The following is a 15,409-nucleotide window of genomic DNA, read 5'->3' as shown; positions in this document are numbered from 1 at the left end:
CCATCAAAAGGCGCAGGGTTTCAGACTGGATAAAAAAGCAGGACCCATCTGTTTGCTGTCTAGAAGGGACTCATTTTAGACAGAAGGACACCTACAGCCTGAAAATTAAAGGTTGGAGAACCATTTACCATTCAAATGGTCCTCAAAAGAAAGCAGGGGTAGCCATCCTTATATCAGATAAACTAAAATTTACCCCGAAGACTGTAGTGAGAGATGAAGAGGGACACTATATCATACTTAAAGGATCTATCCAACAAGAGGACGTAGCAATCCTCAATATATATGCCCCGAATGTGGGAGGTGCCAAATATTTAAACCAATTAATAAGCAAAGTGAAGAAATACTTAGATGATAATACACTTATACTTGGTGACTTCAATCTAGCTCTTTCTACCCTTGATAGGTCTTCTAAGCACAACATCTCCAAAGAACCGAGAGCTTTAAATGATACACTGGTCCAGATGGATTTCACAGATCTCTACAGAACTTTACATCCAAACTCAACTGAATACACATTCTTCTCAAGTGCACATGGAACTTTCTCCAGAATAGACCACATACTGGTCACAAATCGGGTCTGAACTGATACCAAAAGATTGGGATCGTCCCCTGCATATTCTCAGACCATAATGCCTTGAAATGAGAACTACATCACAACAAGAAGTTTGGAAGGACCTCAAACACGTGGAGGTTAAGGACCATCCTGCTAAAAGATGAAAGGGTCAACCAGGAAATTAAGGAAGAATTAAAAAGATTCATGGAAACTAATGAGAATGAAGATACAACCATTCAAAATCTTTGGGATGCAGCAAAAGCAGTCCTAAGGGGGAATACATCGCAATACAAGCATCCATAAAAAACTGGAAAGAACTCAAATACAAAAGCTAACCTTACACATAAAGCAGAGAAAAAACAGGAAATAGATCCTACACCCAGCAGAAGAAGAGAGTTAATAAATATTTGAGCAGAACTCAACGAAATCGAGACCAGAAGAACTGTGGAAGGGATCAACAGAACCAGGAGTTGGTTCTTTGAAAGAATTAATAAGATAGATAAACCATTAGCCAGCCTTATTAAAAAGAAGAGAGAGAAGACTCAAATTAATAAAATCATGAATGAGAAAGGAGAGATCACTACCAACACCAAGGAAATACAAACGATTTTAAAAACATATTATGAACAGCTAGAGGCCAATAAATTAGGCAATCTAGAAGAAATGGACGCATTCCTGGAAAGCCACAAACTACCAAAACTGGAACAGGAAGAAATAGAAAACCTGAACAGGCCAATAACCAGGGAGGAAATTGAAGCAGTCATCAAAAACCTCCCAAGACACAAGAGTCCAGGGCCAGATGGCTTCCCATGGGAATTCTATCAAACGTTTAAAGAAGAAACCATACCTATTCTACTAAAGCTGTTCGAAAGATAGAAAGAGATGGAGTACTTCCAAATTCATTCTATGAGGCCAGCATCATCTTAATTCCAAAACCAGACAAAGACCCCACCAAAAGGAGAATTAGAGAGCAATATCCCTGATGAACATGGATGCAAAAAATTCTCAACAAGATACTAGCCAATAGGATCCAAGAGTACATTAAGAAAATTATTCACCATGACCAAGTAGGATTTATCCCCGGGACACAAGGCTGGTTCAACACTCGTAAAACCATCAGTGAGATTCATCATATCAGCAAGAGAAAAAACAAGAACCATATGATCCTCTCAATAGATTCAGAGAAAGCATTTGACAAAATACAGCATCCATTCCTGATCAAAACTCTTCAGAGTGTAGGGATAGAGGGAACATTCCTCGACATCTTAAAAGCCATCTATGAAATCCCACAGCAAATATCATTCTCAATGGGGAAGCACTGGGAGCCTTTCCCCTAAGATCAGGAACAAGACAGGGATGTCCACTCTCACCATTGCTATTCAACATAGTACTGGAAGTCCTAGCCTCAGCAATCAGACAACAAAAAGACATTAAAGGCATTCAAATTGGCAAAGAAGAAGTCAAACTCTCCCTCTTCACCAATGACATGATACTCTACATAGAAAACCCAAAAGCCTCCCACCCCAAGATTGCTAGAACTCATACAGCAATTTGGTAGTGTGGCAGAATACAAAATCAATGCCCAGAAATCAATGGCATTTCTATACACTAACAATAAGACTGAAGAATGAGAAATTAAGGAGTCAATCCCATTTATAATTGCACCCAAAAGCATAAGATACCTAGGAATAAACCTAACCAAAGAGGTAAAGGATCTATACCCTAAAAACTATAGAACACTTCTGAGAGAAATTGAGGAAGACACAAAGAGATGGAAAAATATTCCATGCTCGTGGATTGGCAGAATTAATATTGTGAAAATGTCAATGTTACCCAGGGCAATTTACACGTTTAATGCAATCCCTATCAAAATACCATGGACTTTCTTCAGAGAGTTAGAACAAATTATTTTAAGATTTGTGTGGAATCAGAAAAGACCCCGAATAGCCAGGGGAATTTTAAAAAAGAAAACCATATCTGGGGGCATCACAATGCCAGATTTCAGGTTGTACTACAAAGCTGTGGTCATCAAGACAGTGTGGGTACTGGCACAGAAAGAAACACATAGATCAATGGAACAGAATAGAGAATCCAGAAGTGGACCCTTAACTTTATTGTCAATTAATATTCGATAAAGGAGGAAAGAGTATCCATTAGAAGAAAGACAGTCTCTTCAATAAATGGTGCTGGGAAAATTGGACATCCACATGCAGAAGAATGAAACTAGACCACTCTCTTTCACCATATACAAAGATAAACTCAAAATGGATGAAAGATCTAAATGTGAGACAAGATTCCTTCAAAATCCTAGAGGAGAACACAGGCAACACCCTTTTTGAACTCGGCCACAGTAACTTCTTGCAAGATACATCCACGAAGGCAAAAGAAACAAAAGCAAAAATGAACTATTGGGACTTCATCAAGATAAGAAGCTTTTGCACAGCAAAGGATACAGTCAACAAAACTAAAAGACATCCTACAGAATGGGAGAAGATATTTGCAAATGACGTATCAGATAAAGGGATAATTTCCAAGATCTATAAAGAACTTCTTAAACTCAACAGCACAGAAACAAACAATCCAATCATGAAATGGGCAAAAGACATGAAGAGAAATCTCACAGAGGAAGACATAGACATGGCCAACATGCACATGAGAAAATGCTCTGCATCACTTGCCATCAGGGAAATACAAATCAAAACCACAATGAGATACCACCTCACACCAGTGAGAATGGGGAAAATTAACAGGGCAGGGAACCACAAATGTTGGAGAGGATGCGGAGAAAAGGGAACCCTCTTACACTGTTGGTGGGAATGTGAACTGGTACAGCCGCTCTGGAAAACTGTGTGGAGGTTCCTCAAAGAGTTAAAAAGAGACCTGCCCTACAACCAAGCAATTGCACTGTTGGGGATTTACCCCAAAGATACAGATGCAGTGAAATGCCAGGACACTTGCACCCCAATGTTTATAGCAGCAATGTCCACGATAGCCAAACTGTGGAAGGAGCCTCGGTGTCCATTGAAAGATGAATGGTGGAGAAGATGTGGTCTGTGTATACAATGGAATATTCCTCAGCCATTAGAAACGACAAATACCCACCATTTGCTTCAACATGTATGGAACTGGAAGGTATTATGCTGATTGAAGTAAGTCAATCGGAGAAGGACAAGCATTATATGGTCTCATTCATTTGGGGAATATAAATAATAGTGAAAGGCAATATAAGGGAAGGGAGAAGAAATGTGTGGGAAATATCAGAAAGGGAGACAGAACATAAAGACTCCTAACTCTGGGAAACGAACTAGGGGTGGTCATGGGGAGGAGAGCGGGGGGGGGGGGTGAATGGGTGACGGGCACTGAGGGGGGGCACTTGACGGGATGAGCACTGGGTGTTATTCTGTATGTTGGTAAATTGAACACTAATAAAAAATAAATTTATTTAAAAAAAAGAAACTCCCCACATAAGATGGGACTGACCCCCTACGAGATCATGTTCGGTCTTCCTCCACTTATTATCCCCAATTTAAAACCTGAGGTGCTTGCTGAGTTTGATGATCACCAACTCCTTTTCTCCCTCCAAATGTTACAATGAGGGCAGCCCAGGTGGCTCAGCTGTTTAGCGTCCGCCTTCAGCCCAGGGCGTGATCCTGGAGACCCAGGATCAAGTCCCACGTTGGGCTCCCTGCATAGAGCCTGCTTCTCCTTCTGCCTGTGTCTCTGCTTCTCTCTCAATCTCTGTCTCTCATGACTAAATAAATAAAATCTTTAAAAAAAATGCTACAATGAGCCCATGAGCAGGAATGGCCTAAGCTGAGGGACTCTATGAGACTGGGCCACCTTCGAACCCCCATCAATGTCGACCGGGTGACTGGGTGTACGTCTGGAGATACCAACACCAGACACTTCAACCATGCTGGAAGGGACCTTACATCATGAACCTGACCACTCCCACCACTCTCAAGGTCGATAGGATTACTCCCTGGGTCCACTACACCCATGTCCGGCCAGCTGAATCCTGGTTCAATCGTTCCCCCTGGCTCACTACCTTGTTATCCACCCTACCCGGACCCCTCATTATCGTCTTCCTCCTTACCTTTGGAACCTGCATTATCAACAGATTAGTTACTTTTGTCAAAGACAGAATCAGTACAGTCCAACTTATGGTACTTAGACAATAATACCAACCACTAGACCTTGTTACTGAGACCAACCTGGACCCATAATTGGCTCCTTCTTTAGGTTCCACTGAGGGGGGAAATGTGGAGGCCGAGAAAATGAGGGCCATTCAAGTTTAACATTGGCGCAAGACAGCCATTTTAGCTTCGGCAGCCATCTCAGGCCATCTGACCAGGCCACTGTGACGAGGTACTGAACTCTACCTTACCCCGGCTACAGAAAAAAACACAAAGCGTGCCCTTATCGGAATAAAGAAGCAAGATCTTGTGAGACCTCTTTCTTGGAGATTCTCACACCCCAACCCTTACTGAAAAACCCCACCTTACCCCTAGACCAGCCCATAAAAACCCAGCTGTAACCCCCCTCAGGGTCCAAATCCCTGCTCTGCTGTGTCGGGTATACATGGACCCAAGCTCGAGCTTATTAATAAACCCTCATCGGTGTCAGCTCCTTGGTGGTTTTCTTGGATTCACAATCTTGGGCACAACAGTTTACCTCCTTCTGTACTCATAGGAATAATGTTCCTAAAGTAATGTATAGAAACCCATGCTATTATTAATTTCGTGAGTTAATGAAAGAATTATTGGAGAACAGTGAGTCTTAAAAATCAATGAACACTTTTGAGACTGTCGTGGCCAGTTGGTAGAGGACAGATGTGAAATACCTGTCATGTGCGTGCTGATGTTGTGGGTATTTGCAGCAAGAAGATTCACTCTCATGGCTCTGGCCCACACGGAGTGGAAAGGACAGCCAAGAGAAGGGGCAGCTTGTTGTGTACCATGCCATAGGATAGAGAACACTGTCAACGTGAAGATCATCCACCCCCACCACAGCTGGGTCATGAGAAAAAAATGTCAAAGCAAGTGAAAATGCCAAACTTTCCAAAGGGAGTGTCAAAAGTCACAAATTCTGACTCCTTGTGAAAATCAAATTGAATTTCAGGTGCAAAAAGATTGTACTGTTAACAAAAAGCAAAGCAGGGGAATATTAGTAAGAAAACTGCCAAATAGAGGTGCTCTATATCCATAAAATCTTTTCCCCTTCATGTTGATGTGCATATTTAAAACTATTACATACAAATTTGTATAAATCCCTTCCACTATGCCACTGTGAGTTTTACTACTACAACATTATCAAAAACTTCATTTTTCCACAACTAATAAATGAAAGAATATCTACAAATGATATTCAAAAGGTGAATATTTCTGTCTTAACATTACAGGTTGAAATTTTGAACCTTATAAATTTCAGATTATCACTGAATTCTTTATTTTTAAAGATTTTATGGGATCCCTGGGTGGTGCAGCGGTTTGGTGCCTGCCTTTGGCCCAGGGCGCGATCCTGGAAACCCGGGATTGAATCCCACGTCGGGCTCCCGGTGCATGGAGCCTGCTTCTCCCTCTGCCTGTGTCTCTGCGCCTCTCTCTCTCTCTGTGACTATCATTCATAAATAAATAAATAAATAAATAAATAAATAAATAAATAAATAAATAAAAGATTTTATTTATTTATTCATGAGAAACAGAGAGAGAGAGAGAGAGTAGAGACACAGGCAGAGGGACAAGCAGGCTCCATGCAGGGAGCCCAATGTAGAACTTGATCCTGGGTCTCCAGGATCATGCCCTGGGTGGAAGGTGGCACTAAACCTCTGAGCCAGGGGATCCCTGGGTGGCGCAGCGGTTTGGCGCCTGCCTTTGACCCAGGGCGCGATCCTGGAGACCCGAGATAGAATCCTATGTCGGGCTCCGGGTGCATGGAGCCTGCTTCTCCCTCTGCCTGTGTCTCTGCCTCTCTCTCTCTCTCTCTCTCTCTGTGTGACTATCATAAATAAATAAATAAAATAAAATAAAATAAAATAAATAAAATAAAATAAAATAAAATAAAATAAACCGCTGAGCCATCCAGGCTGCCCACACTGAATTCTTTATCAACAGCACTGCCGGTATGAACAATAACACATTAAGAAAACTAACTTTGCCATATCTCCCTATGATACTGCTAGGTCTATATAAATTAAGTATATTTAAAGTGAATTTAGACAATGTAATAACTAAACCTTGTTAATCTGTAAGCATTAATGATTTTTCCAGTTGGATTATTGCTTCCAAACTCCACTTCGCCTGGGCTCAGGAGTACTTGCTCAGGTTTTTATTAGGCTTGATGTGTACCTATGTGTATTCTAGCAAGACCCCCCTCCCCTTCAGTGAAGATCACTTGCTCCTCCACACCCTACTCTCAGATGGTAGCTTATCCTTTCTCCTGCAGTGATCAACTCAAGGAATGCATGTAGCCTAAGTGGCCTCAAGGCATGATGAGGCTTTTCTAGGAGTAAAAACTGAACTCTTCCTTTGGATCTTGCTGCTATAGAATGAGAGCTTTATGTTGGGCATTACATGACCTCTAAAAGGACAATCTGAGTAAAAGCAGGAACAAGATCTAAGAGAAGTAGAGGAATGGCTGACATCTTTAAAGCCTCTGAGGGATAGAACTACATCTGAAACTAGACCTACTCTTCCTGTGATTTATAGTTTTTCAGATACATAAGGAAATTCCATGGGGGAGGTGTTAAGTAGATTTCATTTGGGGTTTTCCACCATTGCAATCAAAACAATTCTAATGGAGAGTGCGTGGCTGGCTCAGTTAGTAAAACATGCAATTCTTGATCTCAGGGTCATGAGTTCAAGTCCCATGTTGGGCATAGAGCTTACTTAAATTAAAAAAAAAAAAGATAAGTCTTGATAGAATGAATGACTAAACTTAGTATAAAATGTTAATGGGGCAGCCGGGGTGGCTCAGTGGTTGAGCGCCTGCCTTCAGCTCAGGGCGTGACCCTGGGGTCCTAGGATCGAGTCCCACATCTGGCTCCCCACAAGGACCCTGCTTCTCCCTCTGCCTGTGTCTCTGCGCCTCTCTCTCTCTCTCTCTCTCTCTGTCTCTCATGGATAAATAAATAAAATCGTTAAATAAATAAATAAATAAATAAATAAATAAATAAATAAATAAATAAAATGTCAGTGAATTGAGCCAAAAAATTAACCCTGCTATTAAATCATGGATAAAATAGCATTTCACCTTCTTTCTCAGAGACTTTTAAAATCTTTGTGAGGCTGTTATCACATTGTTTCAATATTCTGACATATTCTATGTTACGATTAATTCAAACTCAGAATCCTTATATATGACCAAATAAATGAAACCCCCTTTTCAACTAAAACATAATAATTAAGAAATGCAAGAGCACCTGGGTGGCTCAGTCAGGTACGTGTCTGCCTTTGGCTCATGTCATGATCCCAGGGTCTTGGGATCGAGTCCTGCTCAGTGGGGAGCCTGCTTCTCCCTCTCCCTCTATCCTTCCCCCCAGCTCATTTTGTCTCTCTCTGTCTCAAATAAATACAAATTTTTTAAAAAAATGAAATAACTAAGAAATACACTCATAACAACAAATGAGTGTACATACTTATCACAAACAAATGAAGAAACTCTCACCTTATGGTAGCATGCCATCAGCCTACCCTTAGAATCAGATACCACACCAGAGTTGTCTTGGTAATGACTACTGGGATGGGGGGGACTCTGAGGGTCACTGGCATTGCATGGCTTCTTGTCCCCAATATTCACCACAATGTAGATAGAGTTGTCCTTGGCCAGGCCGCGGAGTCTTTGTTGCACCACAGTGTAGCCAAACGTAGTTTAATAGACATTGCCTCAAACTTACTATATTTCAGTGATTTCTAATCTTCCAAAATGATACTTTATTTGTCAATTACTTAGAACACAAGATCTAGGTTAAGAATCAAATCAGAAAAGATTTAAATTTCACACGCAATATAATCTTCATCTTTCTCAAAGTAGTGCCAAATCCATCCACATTGCAAGCATTATCCCAGAAATAAGAAGGGATTGAGGTGATGAGATAGGTGGAATGATAGTTGGTTTCAAATATCTGAAAGGCTCTAATGTGAAGGTGGTGAGTCATACATATGAATATATAATAAAGGCAGTACAAAGACTAAAGTTATAGAGAGACAGCAGAAAAGATAAAAATCTTAGCAACCAGAATATTTTCAAAGGAGTAGATTCACCATCACTGGTAATTTCAAATATAATATGGTGCATCCAGGTATTGAGACTCTATTCAGTTAGCAAGGCTCAAATGGAAATTAATGTCTGTGTTTGAATTCCCGCCATGCTAACATCCAATATGAAACCTTAAGCCTCCTTTTTTCCCTGATATTTAAAATGTAAATAGTTATACCTGCTACATAAATTGAATGAGATAATATGTATACTGTACCAGGCACAGTTCCTCGAACCAAATAGATGCTCAATAAAGAAATAATGGCCAATACGGATTTTGTAGCTACAAGAAGACAACCCAAGAAATTGATGGATTTACTGCTTTTAGAGGCCATTGGATTCTCTCCATCATCTCTCCTTTACCGCTGATGAGCTAATCTTTGATTAGAAAGAACAGATTTATGACTATTGCTTCAAAACCTTTGTGATAATATTTTGCCCTCAGGAAAAACAGGGCAATATTGTTAACACTGATATTCAATTCACTAAGACCTTCAATAAAACTATCACATATTTTCTTTTCTTTCTCTCTCTCTCTTATCTTTTTCTAAATAATTAATGTATTATAATGTCTTTTGTTAGTTCTTCATGGGTAAAACCCAAGGAAATATGGGATGTGTTATATTCTAAATGATAGTATTTAAATACATAGGGATGACCATGTAGCCCTCTATTATCCCCTTTAGGGATAAATATTACTAGGGAAGAAATGCTGGTTTTCTTTTAAACCAATATTGCCATTATATTAAATATTGGATTTCTCCTTTTATAACTCAGAGCTGAAAGCTTACCATTTGAAAAAATTCAAGACTCCAATAAGCTAAAATTTAATTGGTCACCTACCTTCCCGGTTTAAAATAATTCATCTGAGATTGATGATTATCAGGCTTCAGGATACATTTCCCTTAAGAAAATCAGTTTTATCAGCCCAGACAAATAGAGTAAATTTTAGTATCAGCCTCTTGAATTATTGCAAATTTGAGTCCTTCCTGCCCTGGAAAAAAACCCTTAATCAAGTAAACATTGAATTATGTGGTTACTGTAAACATGGACCATGCAAAACTCAGACAATATTGTTTTTAAGGTGAAAATCCTGAGGTGGGACTGACTCACATCCTAGGTTGCAGCGTTGGATTCGACTAACCAATTTCAAATGTCAAAATGATTAAAGGTATTCCCTTTTTTTGTGCAATATAGTTCTGAACAGATGCATGTAAGTTTTAAATTAGCAAAATTTAAATTACTTTTTAATGCATAGATTTTGCCTTTTAAAGGAACTACATATAAACTATTTTAAAAAGTAAATACACCTAAAATAACTTCATAAACCTTTCCTAAGTTTTATCCAGATTTTCCCCTAAGAAAGCTATGATTGAACTACAGCTAATTATTACTTAAATTTCTCAGACAAGAAAACAAAGAAGTTCAGATTCAGTTTTAAAAAGTAATAGTGATAGCACAACAGTGTTTAGATTCTACGTGTATTACTTCACTTGAAATTCTTACCTACTGTGTAAAGAAAGTAGGACAGTAAATTTTATTATCTCTGTATTATGGATTAAGAAACAGAGATGTCAAGCGTATAGGTTATCTGCCACATGATACTCAGCTAGGAGGTAGTAGGCTGTGCTCTCAGAAATAACACTTTCAAATCCCACACAATTTCCATTCACCATAATGATCACAATGCAAATGATAGTCAAAGCTCTTTGGAAACAGAAGTTCATTTATCTTTTTACTGTTCCTACAAAGGAGGTAGGTATTCACGAGTGGGCTTCCTTTATGTGGGAACGGAGGTACCAGATATTACAACTTTTTCGCTTCGTTAAAACCCAATTAAGCATATTTATTATAAAAACTATATATACACATACCATTCATTAATGAAAACTACGATAAATAACCAACCAAGCATCATCAGCTCAAGTCATGCCAGATGGTACATGTTATGAGGCATTAGAGGCTTGTGAGTCCAGAACAGTAGATTGGTTGCCAGCAAGAATACTAGGCAAGTTTAATGGATTTGCTATTTGTATTTTACAGTATCACAGTTTTTTGTTCAGAAATCAAAGAGTAGGGCAGCCTGGGTGGCTCAGCAGTTTAGCGTTGCCTTCAGCCCAGGGCCAGGTCCTGGAGACCTGGGATCAAGTCCACGTCAGGCTCCCTGCATGGAGCCTATTCTCCCTCTGTGTCTCTGCATCTCTCTCTCTCTCTCTGTGTCTCTCATGAATAAATAAATAAGCAAACAAACAAACAAACAAACAAATAAATAAATCTAAAAAAAAGAAAAAAGAGAAATCAAAGGGTAATAACATTAACTCTGTGGATCTCTACATGAAATCCAGTTTGCGTCAGGGTCTGGGATATCTTCCAGATAGGGGCAAATGGTCTCCGTTGTGAAGACCCAGCCATAAATTCCATCTTCTGGGGTAACAATGATATGTGTGCCCTGTTCAAAATAAATGGGTGCAAAAAAGTTTTTCATAAATTCTAAATACCCACATTCTTTCCAAGTTTCAAATTTCCTTTACAGTATCCCAGCCAGCATAAGGAAGCTCAATACCTGCCCGGCAGCCAGTTTAACTGCTTTCTCCAAAACACCTATGCTCTTATTCACCAGGAGCAAAGCTTCTTCTTTTGGGACTGGTGTTTCTGTTCTCTTTGATAATATAATAGCATGTTCATATACTGCAGCAATAAAAGTGTCCAGGGCACTGACACTCAGAACAAAGAGGGCAAATATTGTCACATTTTGGAAAATACAACATAATCACCACTAAAATTTAGTGATCTTCGATAAATTCAGTCTTGTATCTGGTATCCCTGGAAAAACTGTTATGATAAGGCCCTGCTTGCTACCACCTATTTATATTTTCTCACAAATACATTACACAACACATTTAGAAAGGATGTTGTGCAAGAAAATGAACAGCCAAAAGTACATAATTAGATTGACTCAGGTATACAATGCTGTTGTTGACACTGGTTCAGAGGTTTATTCAACACTAAAAGTGAAATTAATGAACTGATCATATGAGTCCACCCCAATCCAAAAATCTCTTGGGCTCTTTTTCTAAATAAAATCTATTTTCCTGGTAATTCGATGTTTCCATTAATAGAGCCAATACTCAACTCTTCTAGAAGGCAGCCATCATAACATTGATTTGTTGTGAACTTATTTATGTGGCTGCAACAGAAACAGAACAGAGTGTCAGGTGAGCTCCAGCTTTAACAGAGTTCACAAAATGCTGAGGGAGAATAAATATACATGCTTATTATTGAGTTCACTTGTTGATGACCAGTGGCCCTCAACTTTTGTATTATAAAGGATTTCAGCAGGAACCACAGTTGCTGGTCTCTCTTGCAAAGACTGTCAAATAGTCTGAAATGTGGGAACCTTTTCTGAACATTTTGTAAAACACAGATTTTAACATGGTCAGTAATAATGAGTGTCCACTGAGTTGAGTCTCTGGGCCTGTCCAGCACTTGACTGATGCTGTAGGGTTCATGTGCTAAAAACCAAGAAGCTAGGCTTTGGGTCATACAGTTTCTTCATCTTTATAAAATCTGCCCATTTTTAAGTGAAGTCCTCTTCCCTAAATTCTTGTATTAATACATCATCCAAAATCTCATTTTTAGGAGATGGTTTCCTTGTGCCTCTAAAAAACTAAACATTTTAAAGATATAGATAGAGTTGTCATTTATTTAACTCGAGTCTCTGACATGGTCCTCTGCTTTTCTCCCACATCTAATGTATTATAAAGTTTCTTTTAAACATCTCTTCCTGTTCTCATTTATTATGCTAAGCCAGATTCTGCCTTTTAATTCATCTCCCTACCTGCCACAATGCCCAAAGTTGTTCATTCCATCCATAGCCATCAGAGAAATTTTCTCTGAAGTCTTAGCTTTTGTTATGTCACTTAGACTCCAAAGGAGTCAGTGTTTTTCTATTCTTTAAAACAGTAATTCTACAGATATGGTCTTTGCTTCATGAGGGATAAGCAAGTTGATTTTGCAAGATATACTGATAAATACTTTTGATAGTTACAGATTGGGGCACCTGGGTGGCTCAGGCAGTTAGGCTTCCAACTCTTGATTTCGGTTTAGGTCAGGATCCCAGCCTCATGAGATCCAGCCTTGTTGGGCTCATGCTCAGCACAGGGTCTGCTCTGCTCCTCCCCCTGCTCATTCTCTGTTTCTCTCTCAATCTCTCTCTCTAAAATAATAAATAAAATAAAATATATTTTAAAAATAGCTACAGACTACCATGTTTATTAGAAAATTTATGATTCATAAATCAAATCTTTAAAAAACAATAAAAAGAGGGCACCTCAGTGGCTCAGTTAGTTAAGTCTCTGCCTTCAGCTCAGGTCATAATCTCAGGATCCTGGGAACCACTCCTGCTTCTGGTTCCTGCTCACTGGGAGTCTGCTTCTCCTTCTGCTCCCCTCTCCTCATGCTCTCTCCCTCTCTCTCAAATAAATAAAATATTTTTTAAAAGAAAATTTATGACTCATAAACCCATAGACAAGTAGAGGTTAGGATGAGGCAACATGAAAAATGTCCATCAATCTCAAAAGAATACTAAGTAATAGATGGTGTATAGTTAATGCAAAAATCATGAAAATAATGGCATAATGACAGGATTAGCTGAAATTTGGGAAAAGCTGGCATTGTTCAAGTTCTACAACCTGGATATATTTCTACAACTTGATTATATGAACTCTTCATTCAGTGATGTCAAATCATTCCCTGAACTATGCACTATTCTACTTAGATGATTCTATGTCTATTTCTCCCTGAAATGTCCTTGCCCACCATCTAAGTTCCAAACCCATGCAGAAGTCTCTCAAACCATCCCCAGTCCTAATATTTCTAAAGTCTCAGAGCATATTTTTCTTGTCCTGGTGAATGTCTGTCACTGTTTACTATTGTCCTGACCTTTAATTTAAATGTAATACTGAGTGATGCCTGGGTGGCCCAGTGGTTGAGTTTCTGCCTTTGGCTCAAGTCGTGATCCTGGGGTCACAGGATCAAGTCCCACATCGGCTCCCCAAAGGGAGCCTGCTTCTCCCTCTGCCTGTGTCTCTGCCTCTCTCTGTGTCTCTCATGAATACATAAATAAAATCTTTAAAAATAAATAAATAAATTTAATATTGATATTTTGTTTTGTATATGTATGTCTTGTCTTCTTAAATATGCTAAAAACTAATTTTGATGTATCTTTTCAGAGCATCCATGTCAAATAATTATCTAGATATAATGCATCCCAAGGTTGTGACCCCTGAAGGGTAAGAAAGTGTCTTGCTGACTGCTAAACCTCATCATGCCAGCACATAAGTGACTGGTGAGGGAGCTCAAATACATGGATGAATCTTGAATGAGGTCTCTACCCAAAAATCCATGTTTGCACATTGCAGATTTTGGAAAACTCTTGTGTTGAGATGAGGTTTACTTCATTTATCTTCTACAGTTCAGAAGGGTAAATCCAACTCTGATTCTTGCTTCTTGCCTCCAGACTATTGGTTAATTCAAGGAGAGTTCTAAATTCTCTCTTAATTCTTATATTTTTCTGATGCATCATCCTCATAAATTCCTTAAGAATAGGGGTCATGTTATGATTCTCTCTGCTGCTTTTGTAGAGTTTTGTACCATGCTAAGCTCTGTAAATGTTTTCTGATTTGTTAAATTCAATTTCCTGGCCTAGATTTGGAATAGACCCCCTTGTTTGAATGTGAGTTCATTTAAAACATAGAGTTTCTTTTAAGGTTTACCTCTCTCATTCTAGAGTCATTAATACTAGTGCCCTCTTATTTGGGATCCTTTCTGATCCTCACCTGACATAGGGAAACCAGAAGGTTTGGAAATCGGAGATTTATATCTTCGGTTTGGTTGGTTTGGTTCTAGAATTTAAAACCCTTCTTTTTTTTTTTAATTTTTTATTCATTTATGATAGTCACAGAGAGAGAGCAAGAGAGAGAGAGAGAGAGGCAGAGAGAGAAGCAGGCTCCATGCACCGGGAGCCTGATGTGGGATTCGATCCCGGATCTCCAGGATTGCGCCCTGGGCCAAAGGCAGGCGCCAAACCGCTGTGCCACCCAGGGATCCCAAACCCTTCTATTCCAATAAACGTTTTCTATATCTGAATATTCCTTCCTTCTCCCAGCCACCCCTCTACCCCCCCACCGTTGCTGGCCATGTGGCCTTATGTCCTGAAATAATGTCCTTCAGATACAAATTAATTTCAGAAAAAATTATCTGAGGGTGACATAGAAATTGTAAAACTGCTAGATCGTTTAGTAATGAGAAGAAGGAAACTATTTTCGTATTTCAGGTTGAAATTCTCAATCTTGTCTTGGTTCACCTGACTGTGTGAATAGAATCAAAAGAAAATATGGAAATTCTCCTCTACTCTCCCAGTTACCAATTCCAGGAAATGTACCAAGTTTTTATTATGTTGAAATCCACAGAGACCTGGATTAAGTGTTACCAAATGTGATTAGTAATGCCTTTGCCTCATATGTGTCTAAGGAATAAGGATTGTGGGTGTAAGTTATTTAAGCAAGGTATTTGTACATGATCTGAATGACAGTTTGAAAT

At 39.1% G+C, this 15,409-nt stretch overlaps 1 pseudogene; it reads right to left on the bottom strand.

Moving 5' to 3' along the window:
- Nucleotides 1-4,614: 4,614 nt before the first annotated feature.
- On the bottom strand, nt 4,615-11,585 carry LOC119879230 (annotated as a pseudogene).
- Between the last annotated feature and the right edge of the window lie 3,824 nt (nt 11,586-15,409).

The sequence above is a fragment of the Canis lupus genome, unplaced genomic scaffold (genome assembly GCF_011100685.1).
Source record: "Canis lupus familiaris isolate Mischka breed German Shepherd unplaced genomic scaffold, alternate assembly UU_Cfam_GSD_1.0 chrUn_S466H627, whole genome shotgun sequence".
Lineage (NCBI taxonomy): Eukaryota > Metazoa > Chordata > Mammalia > Carnivora > Canidae > Canis > Canis lupus.
This window is presented reverse-complemented; position numbering and strand designations above follow the sequence as displayed.